Source organism: Sceloporus occidentalis, unplaced genomic scaffold (assembly GCF_023333645.1).
Source record: "Sceloporus occidentalis isolate IW3139 unplaced genomic scaffold, rSceOcc1.0.p SCAF_6, whole genome shotgun sequence".
Lineage (NCBI taxonomy): Eukaryota > Metazoa > Chordata > Lepidosauria > Squamata > Phrynosomatidae > Sceloporus > Sceloporus occidentalis.
In genome coordinates this window covers 1,105,017-1,121,868 of record NW_028316986.1, presented here as the reverse complement: position 1 = coordinate 1,121,868, position 16,852 = coordinate 1,105,017, and the positions used below count along the sequence as shown (strand labels likewise).

The 16,852-nt window shown below is 48.5% G+C and overlaps 1 protein-coding gene across 1 annotated transcript in view; it reads left to right on the top strand.

The window, feature by feature from the left end:
• Window positions 1-220: 220 nt before the first annotated feature.
• The window catches only part of MAPRE3 (microtubule associated protein RP/EB family member 3), a 59,192-nt gene continuing 42,560 nt past the window's right edge, over window positions 221-16,852 (top strand). The window contains exon 1 of the mRNA XM_089528670.1: window positions 221-363. The gene's annotated coding sequence lies outside the window, so the exon portion shown is untranslated. The remainder of the gene's footprint in view (window positions 364-16,852) is intronic.

Below are 16,852 nucleotides of genomic sequence, written 5' to 3'. Positions count from 1 at the left end.
CGGGCGGGCGGCGCTCTTCTTCTCGCCTTCCTTCTTCCCAGAGAGAGAGAGAGAGAGAGAGAAGGAGGGAGGGGCCCTTGGGCGCCTGGGTCGGTTGCCAGGGGACGCAGGCCCCGCCCACTCCCCCCGCGCGGTCGCCATGGCAGCGGCGAGGGGCGGGGCTGCCTGTCCCTGCCGCGGGGCGGCGCATGCGCAGTGGAGGCGCCGTCGTCGCTGTGGCGCTGCTGCTGCTGCTGTGGTTCCTGGTCCCTAGTCGGAGCCGGCGGCTCGGTCGCTCCCTCCTCCTTCGGGGCCGAGGAGCGGAAGGAAGCGAGGAAGGAGCCGGGCGGAGGAGGACGGAGCCGGGCCCCCGCCGCCGCCGCCGTGAGTGAGGCCTTTCCCTTTCCCTTTCCCTTGCTGCTCGCTCCTCTCCGGCCCCGGGGCTTCGGGGGCCCCCCTGGGGAGAGGGGCAGCGGTTTCGGGGGAGGCTCCGGGGCTCCCTTCCTGCCCCCACCGCCCTCCTTTTCCCGGAGGCGTCCTCCGTGGCCTCCGGTTGGAGCCGGGCCAGGAAGCGCGGCTTGGGCTCGCTCTCTCCGTGGCTCCGAATGGGAAGAGAGAGGGCTGCGGGTGTCTCTCTCTCTCTCTCTCGAAGACGGCCATCGCAGGGCCAGGTCCTCCGCTTGTCTCCATTTATGAGGGAGGCCTTGCTTTCCTTTCGAGACTCCTGGAGGGAGGGCTGCCCCCTTCTTCAGCCCCTTCTGCCGCCAGAGCTTTGGCCCTTCCTGCGGAGGCGGAGGCGGCGGCAGTGGCTCTCCCTCGCCCTCGTCGCAGGAGGGGGATGCCGCCTGTGTCCGTCTCTCTTCCCGCTCCCTGCTCTCCAGAGGCCTCCTGCAGCCGAGCAGATGGCAGGGCGGGGGGCTTTCTGGGGCGGCCAGTGGCCCCCTTCGCCCCCTTTTTCCATCCGGGGGAGGAGGAGGAGGAGGAGGACTGGCAGCAGGGCCAGCCTCGGCATTCCATCCTCAGCTCCCCAAGGGCCTCTCCGCCATGCAGGAACTCTCCGTCGTTGGCTCTGCTGAAAAACCTCCAAGGCAGTTTGGAAGCTGGCCTTCAATAAGGCAAAGTGGGTCCCTGGATCAGGGCCTGTCCTTTTGGCCAAAGCGCATGCGCAGACCTTCTCTCCCAGGAAAAAGGGAGGCTGGGGGTCTTGGCCTCATTGGCTGAAGGTCTGTAGCAGAGAGAGCGACTGAGTTGGCAGCCTGACCTTTCCTGGAGGACAGCCTCCCTCCTCAGCTGCAGATAGAGAGTGATGGCGGAGGGGCAGCTCTGCTCTTGAGGAGACCATGGTTCTCTTGAGCTGCTCTGCTTGCCTCCTGCTGCATTTTGGGGTTTGTAGTTCAGTGAGGCCTAAGAGCTCTCTGGCTGAATGTTCTAAATGCCCCTTTGGAAACTGCAAAGCCCAGAATGCACTTAAAGTGGAATCGCCAGGACGACGCTTAGTGCCATGATCTCCTGTCTGACGTTTTGACTTGGGCCCTAGGTGAGCTTGGTGAGTTGCAGACATTGGCGGGCCACCCCTTCCATGAAGCACCCACCCGCTGGTTCTTTGGCTCAGGAGATGCTCCCAGAGGCCTGTGCCTGAGCCTCGTGTGAGGAGGAGTGGATGGAGGGCCATCGCAGTTCCCCTGCCTTAGTTCTTAGGCTTCTGACAGAGTCCCCATGCCTAAACTCCTGACGATAAGAGCTCTTTGACAGTGGAAGATGTTGCTGCATCAATGGAGGGCTTGGACTGTGCTTCCCTGCATGGCAGAAGAGGGCTGGGTTGGCTGGCTTTTGAGGTCTCTTCCATCTCTGTGGTTCCAAGTGAGAAGGCTCTTGCTGGCTGCTGTCTCCTATGGCAGGCCCTGCCTTTGGGCTCCATCCGGCTTCTCTTGGAGACCCTGTGCCCAAGGGAACGTGTGTCTGTGTTCCTCTGCTGGAGGCTCTTGCAACCCAGCCGACGCTGGCCCCTTCCCCAGCCGCTCTGCTGTAGCTGGCAGTTGTGTCTTGACAGCCTCTCCTTCCCTGGCTCTCAAACGGCAGCTCCTCTCACGTGGATTTCTGGAGGCACGTGCGCTGCTTTGTGCTGTGTCAGATGAGAGACCTGGTCGCCCCGTTTGCTCGGTTCCCAGGAGCTTGTCTGAAGGACGTTTCTTGGCCCTCCTTCTGCCAGGAGGTTAGGAGGAGGCGGAAGCCACATTGCATTCACCCTTAAGCCCTGTCCTCTTTATTTCTTTGTAGAGAGAGGTGTGAAATTAGGAGAAGTGTGACCCTCCCCAGCTTTATATGGCTTGGTGACTCATAGGGGAACCTGTGAACAGACCGTGTGGAAAAGCCGTGGTGCGGAGTGAGGCCTGTGGTGCGTCTCTCTGAGGGGCTTCGTTGGAGCATGTGGCTCTGAGAGCTCTTCTCTCACCTCCTTCTTGCTGCTGTCTCTTCGCTTGCTGTTGTTGGCTGTTGTCAAGGAACATGGCTGCTCCCTGTGAATTCAGGTCTTGCAAAGGGACTGGCGTTGTGCCCTGTCCCCAAAGATGCATTGCCTGTTTTTCTGCTTAAAACTCGGTCTTGAGTTGCTTTCCATCTCAAAGTGCCTTAAATATTTATGAATGAGTGGCACTTATGGCTGAGATGCTGATGGGCACTGCTTGCCCCTTTGTGGGCTTCAGCAGCTAGATTTGGGGCAGAAAGGGGTTGAGCTGGATGGCCCTTGGACTCTCTTCCAGCTCTAGGATTCTATGTGAGGGGGCTGCTGTTCAGAGAAACCGTTGCCCTCTTCATGCCCAGCATATGAGAGAAAAGCCAACTTTGTGCTGTTTCTGACACTTCTTCTTAAACTGATGCAGCCAAATTTCTGAAGGGAAGCCATGTAGAAGCCAGAGCAAGCTTGTTTTCTGCTGCTCCAGAGAATAAGACCCGGAGCAATGGATGTAAACTACAGGAAAAGAGATCCCACCTAAACATTAGTCATATATACTTTTAATTATTGTAAGAACTGTTTGAGAGCGGAATAGATTGCCTCAGAGGGTGGTGGACTCTCCTTCTTTGGAGGTTTTTAAAGAGAGGTCGGATGGGCATTTTACAGGTAATTTGGTATCTCTGCATGGCAAGGGCTCAGCTAGATGGCCCTTGTGGCCCCTTCCAGTTCTAAGGCTCTGTAATTCTATGCAGTAACAGGGCCCTAGAGGAAGTGGAGACTATGCAGCGCAGAAGAAGAGGGGCCTCCTTTTGCATCTGGAGTTGTGGGTTATTTTATTTAAAAGTAATATTTTCTGAACTTGCAAATTAAACTAGCACCGTAGAGGAGAGGAAGGGGCGAGGAAAAGAGGAGCAGATATTGCTTTTGCTATAGATTGGAGGAAGGAATGAGGCTCCAAGCGATATGGAAGGACCTATGGGTGCAACTGGCTGGAAAAGCACTCTGTGTGTAAAATGTCAGCTTTCTGGGCAGCTGAGGATTTTTCCAGCTTGGAGATAAACAGCTGCCAATAGATTCCTGTCTGATCTTCCCTTGAAAATGTTCCAGGGAAGGAATTCCACAGCCCCCCCCCCCCCCCCGCAGCTGCTTCAGCTGGTCCTCCTCCTCCTCCTCCTCCTGTTCCCCACTCTTCCTTTTAAACCCTCTTAAATGTTTAGAATCATTTTGCATATCTGGGTTTGGTAAGCTGAACCATGGATGGGCTCTTGCTTTACAGCAGGAAGAATTTAAACTTGAAGGGCAATGAATGATAAAGCAAGTGCATGGGAAGGGAGATGGTTTCACAGGGCAGCTTGTGGCTCAGCATCAGTCAGGATAGACACTGGGCCAGGATCTCCAAAGGGTTTGCTGGTGCTGGAAGCAGTTTTTTTGCTCATCTCTAGATAGTGGTGAAGTCCAGTTCATCTCTTTCCTTTGCAGAACTCGTCTTGCCAGCAGATAGAGTGAGGTGGCTTCCTTGGGCAGCAGGTTTGGGGTGTCACAAAAGGCTGGCTTACTGTTTATAGTTACTTCCAAATATTATTTGTGTATTTTTGTGTTGGGAAGAGGGACTTGTGGAACCATCTGCCCCAGATGTCCCCCCAAAATACCCCTTTCTTTGGTGTTGTGTACTATGAACCTTGGAGAACAGAACTTTGCTGCTCCATCTCAGGCAGCAAAATATAGTAATAATACTGTTTATTTATAGCCCGCTTTTCCAAAGGAGATCAAAGTGGGTTACAACAAGGATATAAAACATTATACAATTTGGACAACAGTATATAAACATCATAAAAACATTCCAAAATTAAAACCACGATAAAACTACAGAGAATAAAAACCATAGTCAAAAGATAGAACTAGTTGGAAAGCAGCATATATGATGGGGAACAGATGTCAAGAGACATGGGGGAAAGCCTGTTGGAAGAGATAGGTCTTAAGTTTCTTCCTAAACAGGTCAAGGGAGGTAACAGAGCGGAGCTCGTCGGGAAGAGAGTTCCAAATCTGAGGGGTCAAGACAGAAAATGCCCTTTGCGAGGATGAGGTATATCTCGTTTTAGGAACCCTTAATAATTGCTTCCTGACCGCCCTGAGAGTGCGGGGCGGATTACATGGAGAGATGCGGTCCTCCAAGTAGCCTGGGCCCAAGCCATTTAGGGCTTTATAGGTAATAACCAACACCTTGTATTGCGCCCGGAAGCGAATGGGCAGCCAGTGAAGGTCTTGCAAAATAGGTGTTATGTGGCTAGTCCTGGAGCATCCAGTGACTAGCCTTGCTGCCATGTTCTGTACTAGTTGAAGCTTCCGGGTTTGGTATAAGGGTTGCCCCATGTAGAGCGCATTACAGAAATCCAACCGAGAGGTTACCAGGGCATGTACCACTGTTTCAAGGTCCTTCCGGCCTAGGTAGGGTCGCAGTTGGCGTATCAGCCGAAGTTGGTAACAGGTGCTCCTGACTGTCTCATCCACCTGAGATGTAAGGTGGAGCAATGAGTCCAGAAGTACCCCCAGACTGCGAACTGAGTCCTTCAGGGGGAGCGTGACCCCATTCAGGACAGGTGGACAAATATCCATCCCCGGGCCTGGGCAACTTATCACGAGTACTTCCATTTTCTCTGGATTCAGACTGAGTCTGTTTTTCCTCATCCAGCCCATTACCGACTCCAAGCAGGCATTTAGAGGAGAGATGCCATCCCTAGTCACTGCATCAGTTGGAGACACAGAGAAGCATACTTGGGTGTCATCAGCGTACTGATAACACCGCGCCCTGTGTCTCCGGATGATCTCTCCCAGTGGTTTCATGTAAATGTTGAATAGTATGGGGGACAGAATGGCTCCTTGAGGGACGCCAGATGTAAGTTCCCTCTTATCGGAGCAGACGTCCCCCAGCTGCACCATCTGGAATCTACCTGAGAGGTAGGAACGGAACCACTGGAGCGCAGTGCCCCCGATACCCAACTCCCTCAGGCGTTCCAGAAGGATACCATGGTCGATGGTATCGAAAATCACTGAAATGTCCAGAAGCACTAATAGGGACATGCTACCCCTGTCCATGCCCAGACGGAGATCATCGACCAAGGTGACCATGGCAGTCTCAACTCCATAGCCCGCCCGGAAACCAGTTTGAAATGGGTCTAGAAAATCCGTTTCATCCAAGATCGCTTGAAGCTGAAAGGCAACTGCCCTCTCGATCACCTTCCCTAAAAAAGGCAGCAGCGAAACAGGCTGATATTCCGAATCAGGGGGTCTAGGGAGGGCTTTTTTAGCAGTGGTTTGACAACTGCAGATTTTAAACTAGATGGAAAACGCCCCTCCCTGAAAGATGAATTAATTATACAGCGTAACATAATAGTTACAGCCTTTCCCCCCTGAGCTGCCAGCCATGAAGGACAGGGATCGAGAGAGCATGTTGTCTTCCTAACGCTTCCAAGAATCTTGTCCACTTCCTCAGTACTCACAGACTCAAAATGATCCAGTATAACAAAGTCCACGGAAGCTCTGGAAGCCTCTACTATGGCTTGGTCTTGGGCACTTTCTAATTCCTAGTCTTCTCGGCTTCTCTCCTGAAGTCATCTGCTTTCCCAGGTATCTGTGAAACTGGTGTTGGCGCCGCCAAACCATTTCAGTGCTTCCAGGATGTTTTTCAGCTCCATGCTTCTGGATGGGCCTCCTCCTACCTCCTTCAGACAGCAGCCATGGGGCTGAAGAAAAAGGCTGAGGCTGAGAAGACCCAGAGGTTCTGACCGAGGAACTTGGTGGAGCACCTGTTGTGAAAGAAGGGGCTGTGGGATCAGGCAAGAGCCCATGTGGAGACAGGGAGCTATTCTGGTTCAAGTGGAAAGCTGGAATCCAAATCCCTCCATCTATAAGTGTTTTGAGTGAATCTTCCTCTTCAGCACAGCTCATGCTCCCTGGCAGCTTTCTGGATGGCTGGCCATGGGTTATACCCAGTTCAGTTCACTTGCTGATTGCCTTGATTGTAGTCAGCAATAAAGCAAAGTGGCAGTCTGGCACCCACTTGAAAAAAGTTGCTAATGAAGCTTTGGCAAGAGCCTTTGCGGTTTTGCCGGGATTAAAAACCAGTGGCGGCAGCAGCAGCAACTTCATTTAATTCTGCTTGCCTCTTCTTACAAAACAGGGCTGGTCACATAGTTTGTTTCTCTATCCTTTGTGGTGGCTGCTGGTGGTTCAGGCTGTATTGGACTCCTGTTTCTCTCTAGTTCCCTGTGGAAGAATCCTTGTCATTGACACTCCTCTTCCGAGATACTGAAATTCAGCAAGAATCCACCATTAGGTTTTGCAAGGGTTGTTTTGAAGGGAGAGGCGCATGAGAATACAAACACTGGTGTTTCCAGTGCTCTGACAGAAGATCGGCACTGCCACTCCTTCCTGCATGTGCACATTGCATATGTATTCATGCTGGGGAAAACCCACAACAGTTGCTTAACTCTGCAAAAGTTTTTGCAAGGCAGCTGCATGCCTGGCTTAAATTCCTGCTCTCCTCTGTTACTGCCTCAGTTGAGTTATTAATATAGTCTCTGAATATGCAGCATGCTTTGGTCTTTGTCTGTTTCCACCCCACAACCCTGTCTGGTTGCTTTTCTTGACACTTACTGCAGAATGGGTGGGGAAACATTTGAGATCTGAACCTGATAAGGATGTAAAATGTGGACTTGAATTCAAGTCCTGCCACTTCTGTGGGTAGAGCCTTAGGTGTTATACACATATTGTAATGCTTAGCAGAAGGAGCCATAAACTAGTTAGCGTGTGACTGGCAAGATGTGGCAGTGTGACACAGGGCTAGTCTACATGCAAAAGTACTATGTGAATTAGTGCGCCTTGAGTCCCTATATTGGGAGAAAAGTGGGATATAAGATTATCATCATCATCATCATCATCATCATCATAATTTTCATACATTTGCATTGATGGCTAATTGTCTTTACTTTGCTGTGCAAATTCACATCTATGAAATTCACATCTATTCCACCTCCCTTTCCAAAATTGCCATCAGAAAACATGTGAAGCAGACATCAAGCCACATGAACGATGATGCTCATTTCTGTGGATTCCAACGAATTCTCTGTTAAAACCTGCAAAGCCTCTTTCCCAGAATTTAAGGAGTTTTTCAGGGGTGCAAAAAACCCAGACTTTATGAATTGCATGTGGCCAGATCACATTCTGTTCGACTGGAATGAGGAATATTTTGGGGTAGATTAGCCCACAGGCATCCAGCAGAAAAGTAGAATAATATAACTGGAAGGTATCTTTGGGGTTCTCTGTGATATTTTCCATCCTCTGCCTCTGCCTGCCATGGAACTGAGTGGATCCTCTCTGGAAAAATGAGCATGCTCAGTGTGGCCGAAGTTTATGGCTTCCTTTTAAGTAAATCTGCCTCCTCGGGACTGAAGTTGATATGTCAGGCTTCAGGTAGATTTAAATTCAACAGCATTAATTAGTTCTTCTGCAACTGAAATCGCCTCAAAGTCCACACCCTCATGCTTCCCTTAGTAGGCCTGCAAAGCTTCAAGGGTGCAGGTTCCTCCTGCTTGGAACAAGGGAGGAGCATACACATTCTCTCCCCTTTATGGGTAAACCATCGCAATAATCTTGAGTTAATTAAGGAGACGGCGTTGTTGCCCCATTTTCACTCTGTGTTATCTCACTCATAACTATTGTCCCATCAGTTCCCTCACTGAGGTTGAACTCTCTTGTTCAGATTACTGCTTGCCACTGCTGTTTGGGAGAGATAGTGGCAGTGGCTTTTGGGGAAGGGGGCCTGGTGGAATGATCTCCTTCCTCCCATTCTCTGCCATTTCTCCTGCTTCCTCCAAAGGCCCTGAGGCGTGTGTCTCAGGATTGTATTAGTTAAAAGAGAGGAACACCTGAATTTCCACCCAGTTTTTTTGGACACAGAGCTTTGTTGTTGTTTTCCCCTTTGCCCTATTAGCACTGCCAGGATGTCTAGATGTGCCTGTCTTTGGCAGTACCATGTGGACCTGTGGCTTTATCAGCACCGCCTTGTGACAGTAGGGCTTACTACAAAGGCATAACAAACCATGTCCCAGCCATATGCTTTCTCTGGAGAGTCTATAGACAACGTGGCTGTCGGAAAGAGGTTATGTTGCAAAGGGTCCAGATGGAGTATCGTTGGAAGTGGGTGGTGGAAATGGGGCAGGCGTACATTGATTGAAGGCACAGGCCTGCCAGCTTGGGTCTGGGATTTCTCCTGCTGAGAGTCGGGGCCGTTTTCTACAGAATGGGCCTAGACATTTTCATGGGGGGTACAATGGTAGGTTTCTTGGCCACCCTTGGGATGTATGTGGCTACTGAGTGGGAAGAACATGTTTGTTGGACACTCTTTCCTGTACAGCTCTGGGCACCACAATTTAAGAGGGAGACTGAGCAACTGGAGTGTGTCCAGTGGAGGGCAACCAAAATGGTGAAAGGTCTGGAAACCACCAAGCCCTCTGAGGAACGGCTTAGGGAGATAGGTAGGTTTAGCCTGGAGAAGAGAAGGTTTAAAAGCTAAATATTTTTCCTCTGATGGGATTGTCTAGTTGTGTCTGACTGTTTAAATATTTAAAAGGGTGTCATACTGAGGATGGAGCAGACATGTTTTCTGCTGCTTCAGAGACTAGGACCTGGAGCAATGAATGCAGACTACAGGAAAAGAGATTACACCTAAACCTTAGGAAGAACTACCTGGTGTTAAGAGCTGTTTGACAGAGGAATAGGTTGCAGCCTTGGAGATAGTGGAGTCTCCTCCTTTGGAGGCTTTTAAATAGAGTCCGGTTGGCCATCTGTCACAGGGAAGGCTTTAGTTGTGCATTGCTGCAAGGCAGAAGGGAGTTGGACTTGGATGGCCCTGGGGGGGTCTCTTCCAACTCGAGGGTTTTATGATTCATAGCCCCTCTCAGAGTCTTGAGCAGCTACTTACTCTGATGTCCTGTGTTCACACAGTTCTGGATTGAAGATGTTGTCTTGCCCTTTGGCTGTGTTTTTCTGTGATTGAGCTCTATGGGAGAAAAGGGCCATTGCAGTTGATGGGAGTTCAGAGGTTCTCTCTTGCAGGCAGTGAGCTGGGAAGGGAACTGAGCTTGTGGAACAAGCTGTGAGGGATTGGAACTTGACTGCCCCTTGCTTGTAATAGCCAAGGCTTTTGGTTGTGCCTTGACCTGGCATCAGAACTCCCACAGACAGATCCTAAGAAATTGTGTGCTTTTGCACACACCAGGTATGAATGGCCAGATTCCCTTTTACCTAGATTGCTGGGCCCATTTTGGATCTTGTGCTGCCTTCCAGCCACTCTCCTTTACTTTGTTATTGCGGTAAGAGAGTGATGCTCCGAGGAGGCTCCCTGGGGCTACAAATATGATGCTGGTGCTAAGAGATGTGAGACAGCTCTCCAGCTCTGCACACAAAGCAATTCTTGGTCAGCTTGCAGTCTGTGCTTTCTGAGCAAATGTCTGCATTTACCATTAGAGCTGGGGTATCCCTTCTGGGAGGATTGGTTGCTCTGCCCTTCCTGCCCTGAAGGATGGGCTTTTGTGTACACTGACAGGCAAAGGTGGTTATCCAGGATTCTGGGCAAGGGTCTTTTTACAGACCCACTTGGAGATGCTGCAAAGGATGAACCTGGGCACTGGTTCTGCGAAGAGCAGGTGTGTTGCCAGTACAGTTTGTAGCGCCTCCTCAAGCCCAGGGTGCTAGTAACTAATGTAGGAGAGTATGGTCATTTATCTGTGTATGGTCCACGGATTTCACCCCTTTGTAGCCTCCAAAGCTCCTTGAACAGCCCCACCCTCTGAATTTCCCTTTCTTTTAATTCTGGGTTACTTTATGGGTGATTTCTTTGGTCTGAAAACAGCTTGAAATGCACCACACCACCTGCAAATGCTCACTCCCCTTCCAGAATAATAGAATGGTATAGTTGGGTTGGGGGGCCACCAGGCCTTTGGGTCCAGCCCCCTTGCTCAGTGCAGGAACTCCAGCAAGAGTATCCCCAGCAGCAGCTCTCCCCCATTTATTTATCTATTTCCAGGATTTATATTCCGCCTTTCTCCACAATGGGATTTTTGAAGATATCTAGAGAAAGAGACCCTGCCACCTCTCTAGGGAATTGGCTCCATGGCCCAACTGCTTTTGCTATCAGGAAGGTCCTTCTAGTGTTCAGTCAAAATCTCCTCTCCTGTAACTTCCAACCTTTAGACCTGGTCTTTCCCTCTGGGGCAGCAGAGAAAAGGCCAGCCCCCCTGTTCTCTGGGTGAGCCCTATTGAAAGAGTGGGACCATGTCATCCTTTCATCTTCTCTTGACCAAGCTGAACTTCCCAACTCCTTCAGCCCCTCCTTGTATGTCTTCTTTTCCATTCCTCTTACCATTCTTGTTGCCTTTCTCTGAACTTGCTCTTTCTTATAACCTTCTTAGCATTTGATGCCCAGAACTGAAGACAGGACTCCAGGTGAGCACAGAATATAGTGGGACTATTACTTCCCTTGTCTTGGAGCTGCCCAAATGCTTGAAAAATGGCTGGAATTAGCCCAAAACTGTGACCAGAAGTGGCATCACTCTTATTTCCTGTGCACCTGGATTATGCTGGGACAGTCAACATGAGTGGCTTATGGGGGCAAAAGTTGGGTTTGCCTCTCACTCAGATGCCTGTTTTAGCAGATGTACCTAGCTTGCTCTGTCTGTAAGCAAAGAATGGAGTTTGTGATTGCCCCAGAAATTGTTAGATGGTTGAGAAATGTTCTTGGTAGCAAACAGAAGGTGCCACTCCTTGCTGCATAAATCTTTTATTCCATGGGTTGGGCATGGGACTGGCCTCCTATTTTATAATGATGATGATCATAGTAATAATAGTGATGATGATGATGATGATGATGATGATGATGATGATGATGATAATAATATATCCTAGACATAGTTCTTGTGTTAATGGGCTTGTGAATGAACTTTAAATGTGTTGTTTGTGGCACTGGACCTATTTTTGAAGTATAGCTTAAAGTCCAACCTGTTGTGCCCAGTATCTCAGACCCACTGTCATTCGCACACAACCCCTTCTTCTCCCCTGCCTTCTGTTTGGAGAACTCTAGACGTGGACCTTGGTCCGTCCCCTGAGGTTGGTCGCTTGCTGGCGCGCTGCTGATTTCTGCTTGGCTTCCCTTGTTAGAAAGCGTTTGCAGCTCACAGACTGGACTGTGCCTCCCTCTGAATGCCTCTGGCATGGGACTTGAGTAAGCCGGACTAGGCAAACAATGGGAGAGGAGGCCAGAGTGCAAAGCCCTGCCTTTGTGGGATGAAAGGGCGCGTGGGGCACAGTGAATGTCCCAGTGCCCTGGAACATGCTATTGCGGAGGGCTTTCCTGAATGGCACCCGGCACTCCCCCGGCCTTTTGTGGGCTCTGACTCTGCTGAGTCTGCAGGTTTGGTGGGGCAGGAGGCTCAGCAGGCAGATGGGATTCAGTGGGGAGATTACACTGTTTCCCGATGATGGAGCCAGGGCATCGTGCCTCAGGTGCCCCGAGGCCAGGCTGGCATCATGTGTGCACTTAAGCAGAATCTTCCAGAGGGGGAGCGGTCATCTTAAAGGTGTAGAAATGTATTACGACAAGAGGTTTTGCAGGCTGGGGTCATTGGATATCAGAAAGGTTAGCCTTAGTCGGCTAGTTATACAGACACTGAAAGAAGGGGAGAACCAAATTTGGAATAGTGTGACCAAACAGCTGGGAAATACAAAATGTACAGTCCAGCAAGCTCAGTGTAAAGCTGAACAATCTGGCATTATGGGAGGCTTTGGTCCTCTGTGTTTGTGTGTCTGTTATATGGACTAGAAAGTCACAACATTCATGCCCTGCAACCCACACAGGCCAGGATTTTCTTGTGTTAAACTGCTAGTGCAACAGAGTGGAGCACAAGTTTTTTCACCTCTTGCACAGAAATGTATGCAGGACCACATTCTCCAAGGTTGACCGGACGAACCCAAAGGGTGCTCAACAATGGCATCTTTTCATCCTGGAGAGAAGTGACCAGTGGAGTCCCACAGAGCTCTGTCCTGGGTCCAGTGCTATTCAAAATCTTTATCAATGACTTGTTGGAAAAAACTGGGGGAATACTTATCAAATTTGCAGATGACACCAAATTAGGAGGAATAGCTAATACTCCAGAGGACAGGATCAAAATTCAAAATGACCTGAATAGACTAGAAAGCTGGGCCACAGCTAACAAAATGAAATTCAACACAGAGAAATGTAAGGTATTGCACTTAGGGCAGAAAAATGAAATGCACAGATATAGGATGGGAGACACATGGCTGAATGAAAGTACATGTGAAAGGGATCTAGGAGTCCAAGTAGACCACAAGCTGAACATGAGTCAACAATGCGATGCGGCAGCTAACAAGGCCAATGCAATTTTAGGCTGCATCAATAGAAGTATCGTATCTAGATCCAGGGAAGTCATAGTGCCACTATATTCTGCTCTGGTCAGGCCCCACCTGGAATATTGTGTCCAGTTCTGGGCACCACAATTCAAAAAGGACATTGAGAAACTGGAGCGTGTCCAAAGGAGGGCGACTAAAATGGTGAAAGGTCTGGAAACCTTGCCCTATGAGGAACGACTCAGAGAGCTGGGGATGTTTAGCCTGGAGAAGAGAAGGTTAAGAGGTGATATGATAGCCCTATTTAAATACTTGAAGGGATGTCATATTGAGGAGGGAGCAAGCTTGTTTTCTGCTGCTCCAGAAACTAGGACCCGGAGCAATGGATGCAAGCTCCAGGAAAAGAGATTCCAGCTCAACATTAGGAGGAATTTCCTGACAGTAAGGGCTGTCCGACAGTGGAACACACTCCTTCCTTGGAGATTGTGGTGGAGTCTCCTTCTTTGGAGGTCTTCAAACGGAAGCTGGATGGCCATCTTTCGGGGATGCTTTGATCTGGATTTCCTGCATGGCAGAATGGGGTTGGACTGGATGGCCCTTGCGGTCTCTTCCAACTCTATGATTCTAAGGAGAAGTCCCTTTGACAAAGGGCATCTTCTATGAGTGCAATAGCAGACGACAGTGGCTTGGTGTCGTTGCGCTTGGTAAAGTATTTGGCTCTGTTGAGATTCAGTGCGCTCTTGGCCATAGATGCCAACTCTGTCCCCATATCAGCTTGAGCAATGTTATTACTGGACTTAGTAATGCCACCTGCAATATAGAATCATAGAGTTGGAAGAGACCCCAAGAGCCATCCAGCCCAATTGCTGCCACGCAGGAACTCACAATCAAAGCATCCCCAAGAGATGGCCGTAAGAGGGATCCACCCATCTGCTCTCCTCCCTCCTACTATGTCACCAGCTGCATGGGACAAAATTGGTCAGTCTCAATGTGCCAGAATAAATCTGACATCAGAAATTGCCATATTCAGAAACCAGTGGGGAAACATCCTAGTCTGAAAGTTTGTTTCTGTTTGTTGAGCTTTGAGTTGAGAGAAAAATGTCTAGCTAAGCATAGCTGTGAATTAACACAACTGAGCTCTGGTTATTGCATTATCACCAGTTTCTGTTGCTGTGGTTACTGCACTTATTGTGTATACAATAGGGTTGTACAACTTAGCTCCAAAACATACTGCAGAAATAATCCAGTTTGAGACTGCTTTAATTGCAAGGGAATCCTGGGAACTGCAGTTTTGTGAGACATTTAGCCTTCTCTTTTAGTGGCACAATAAATTACAATTATGAGGATTTCCTAGCACTGAACCAGGGCAGTTAAAGCAGTCGAAAACTAGATTATTTCTGCAGTGTGTTTTGGACCCTTAGGAGCCCTGCCCTTAGAAAGGTGGGGAACAGCAAGAATTTCATAACTAGAGGAGGAGCAGAGTACTCTGTGAGGGAGAATAATCCATGCTGGCCTGAACAACTGAGAAAATACTTCATTTAAAAAAACAACACTCTCCGCAACTGAAAGCATTTAAGGATAGTACCATTGCTTGCACTTTCTCAGAAACTTGCACGCAAACCAGTTTGGGTCTCACTGCACACTTTTGACAGCAGCAAAACTTTGGGGGCCCCCTCCTGTGGTATCTGGGCCTACTGTAGGTCTGCTCCATCCCATGCTCAGATCCAACCACCTTGCTTCCTTGTGAGGCTTTTCCCACACCAAATTGAGGAGAATGGAATCACAGCTGTTTTGGAGCATCCTCTGGCACAGTGGCAGCAGGCGACTCTCCATTGCCTGGCTGGAAGTAAGCTGCCCCTTGGTGCAAGTCAGGCTCTGGTGGCTTGTGGCTTTCCTTAGGCTCAGGGTGGCATAAACTGACCAGCAGCAGAGATGGTCTGGCTGTTATTTGTATTAAAATGTTTGTATTCTGCCCTATATCAAAAGATTTTAGGTGTACAGTGAATTCACTTTGACCAGTTCAGAACAATTTAGATGGTAAAAAGTAAAAGAGAAGTTAAACTATCTTAAAACATATTGTATAAATATAATAAGTCAAACAGTTGTGAACCATGTTTGTGTATATTGTACATGTAAATAACAAAGAAAATATCCTTTAAATGTAGCACTTCCAAATTATTCCACAGAGAGTTAATTGTCAACCTTTAAAACGTCTGATAGCTCCCATTGATTTGTCTGAAAATGCCGTGACTATTCAGTTAATGAACTAAATGTGTTTTTTAAAATGAAAGTGATTGACTGCTGTTGGAATTTTGGCATTACCTTAATTCCAAAATGTAGTTATTGGCTAAGCTATCTAATTAAATGAGAGGGATAAAGAATGAACATTTCTGTTTGTTCTTTACTCAAAACTTTGCTGTTTTTATCTTAGTCCCTCATGATTGGGGAATTAATTGCAAGGTTCAGTTGATCCAAATCTCTTCCTTGGGTGCTCTTTCTTTGTTTTTACACAAGGCACTCCAGCGGTTTCTGTCAAGTTCACTCTTAAACAAGCTCTCCTCTCTGAAGATGCCAGCCACAAACGCTGGCAAAATATCAGGAACAAACTCTTCCGGAACATGGCCACATAGCCCGAAAAACCCACAAAAGCTGTGGATGCCGGCCATGAAAGCCTTCGCCTTCAGAAGCTCTCCTCTCTTCCAATAACCAAGCTCTGGTAGTTTTCTCTGAATGATTTATTGAAGAATAGAAGACATAGAATAAGAGGCAACGAAATGGCATTAGGGTATTGTCAGCTCTGAGGCATATTCATTGACATACATTTTTATATAGTGCAGTTGGGGGTTCCGCCCCACATCCAGACAGCAAGAGCCATTGGTCAACTCAGTCCAGAATCTCCCACTCAGGCAACTTTCTCACCACATTCCAGTAACCAAATTGTTTGCACTACAAATCCCAAACATCACATTCTTTGGCACAGACTGTTTTCCCTGTTCCCAACCCCCTGAGCCTCCAGATGCCCACAACCATAACTAGCTCCCTCTTCTCATAGTGATAACCCTGCCTGGTGGATTCACCACCAGTTCCCCTTTCCCAGAATGTGGCCAGACCTGGGTGGACGGTCACATTGCTTAACAAACATCAGTCCCTTTATTTAAACTATACAACATCCTTTAACATTAATCTACTAATCACTATGATCATACCATTTATCCCAACCTTTTAAATGAATATCCAGGGATCCATACCTTAGCATTAATCCACTTAACATTTACATGTCAGTCCATTTGCACATACATTCTCTTAGCTCTGGCTCAAGGCATGAATCACAACAACATGGAACTTGCAATCCCAGACTCCACAATTCATGGCAGGTGATCTCTGGGGGGGCAGCAACTGATATTTTCTCATTTGCTCCAGCAAACTGGGGTTTGAAGCTCTTAACCATGGGACATATGTTTGGGTCCATGTGGACATTTGTACCCTAAAGAAAGGTGTGTGGCATGGGAGAAGATGCATTTGTACCGAAGGGAGAAAGAGAAAGCAAAAGAAGGGCTAAATTTTGATGGAGTGGATGACAGATGTGGTTGTCAAAAGTGAATGCAACTGTGCATGGTGCCAAGATCAAAGCAGGAACATGGGGTGGTGGGTGAGTGGGAGTAAAATCAGGAATGGCACTTCTCTGCTTCCTTCAGGTAAGCCTTATAGTGCAAGTATTTAACCTAGATTTAAGTAGATGCTCAACATAAACATAGCCCACTCTTCTAATATACATACAGTGGAATTAGATATTTTTAGGTGATTAATGATCATTAGCTAAATGTCTAAGCCCTTTTCTACTAACTTTCTCTGCCCAGCAGTGTCCCTGGAATGAAATGTGTCCCAACCAGGGGGAAACCTGCCAGCTTCTGCCCAGCGTACTGACTGGTACGTTTCTTCCCTCGCCTTTCTCTTGAGCCCTTGTTGCCCTTATGTGCCCTGGCAGAGTTAGCTTTCATTCTT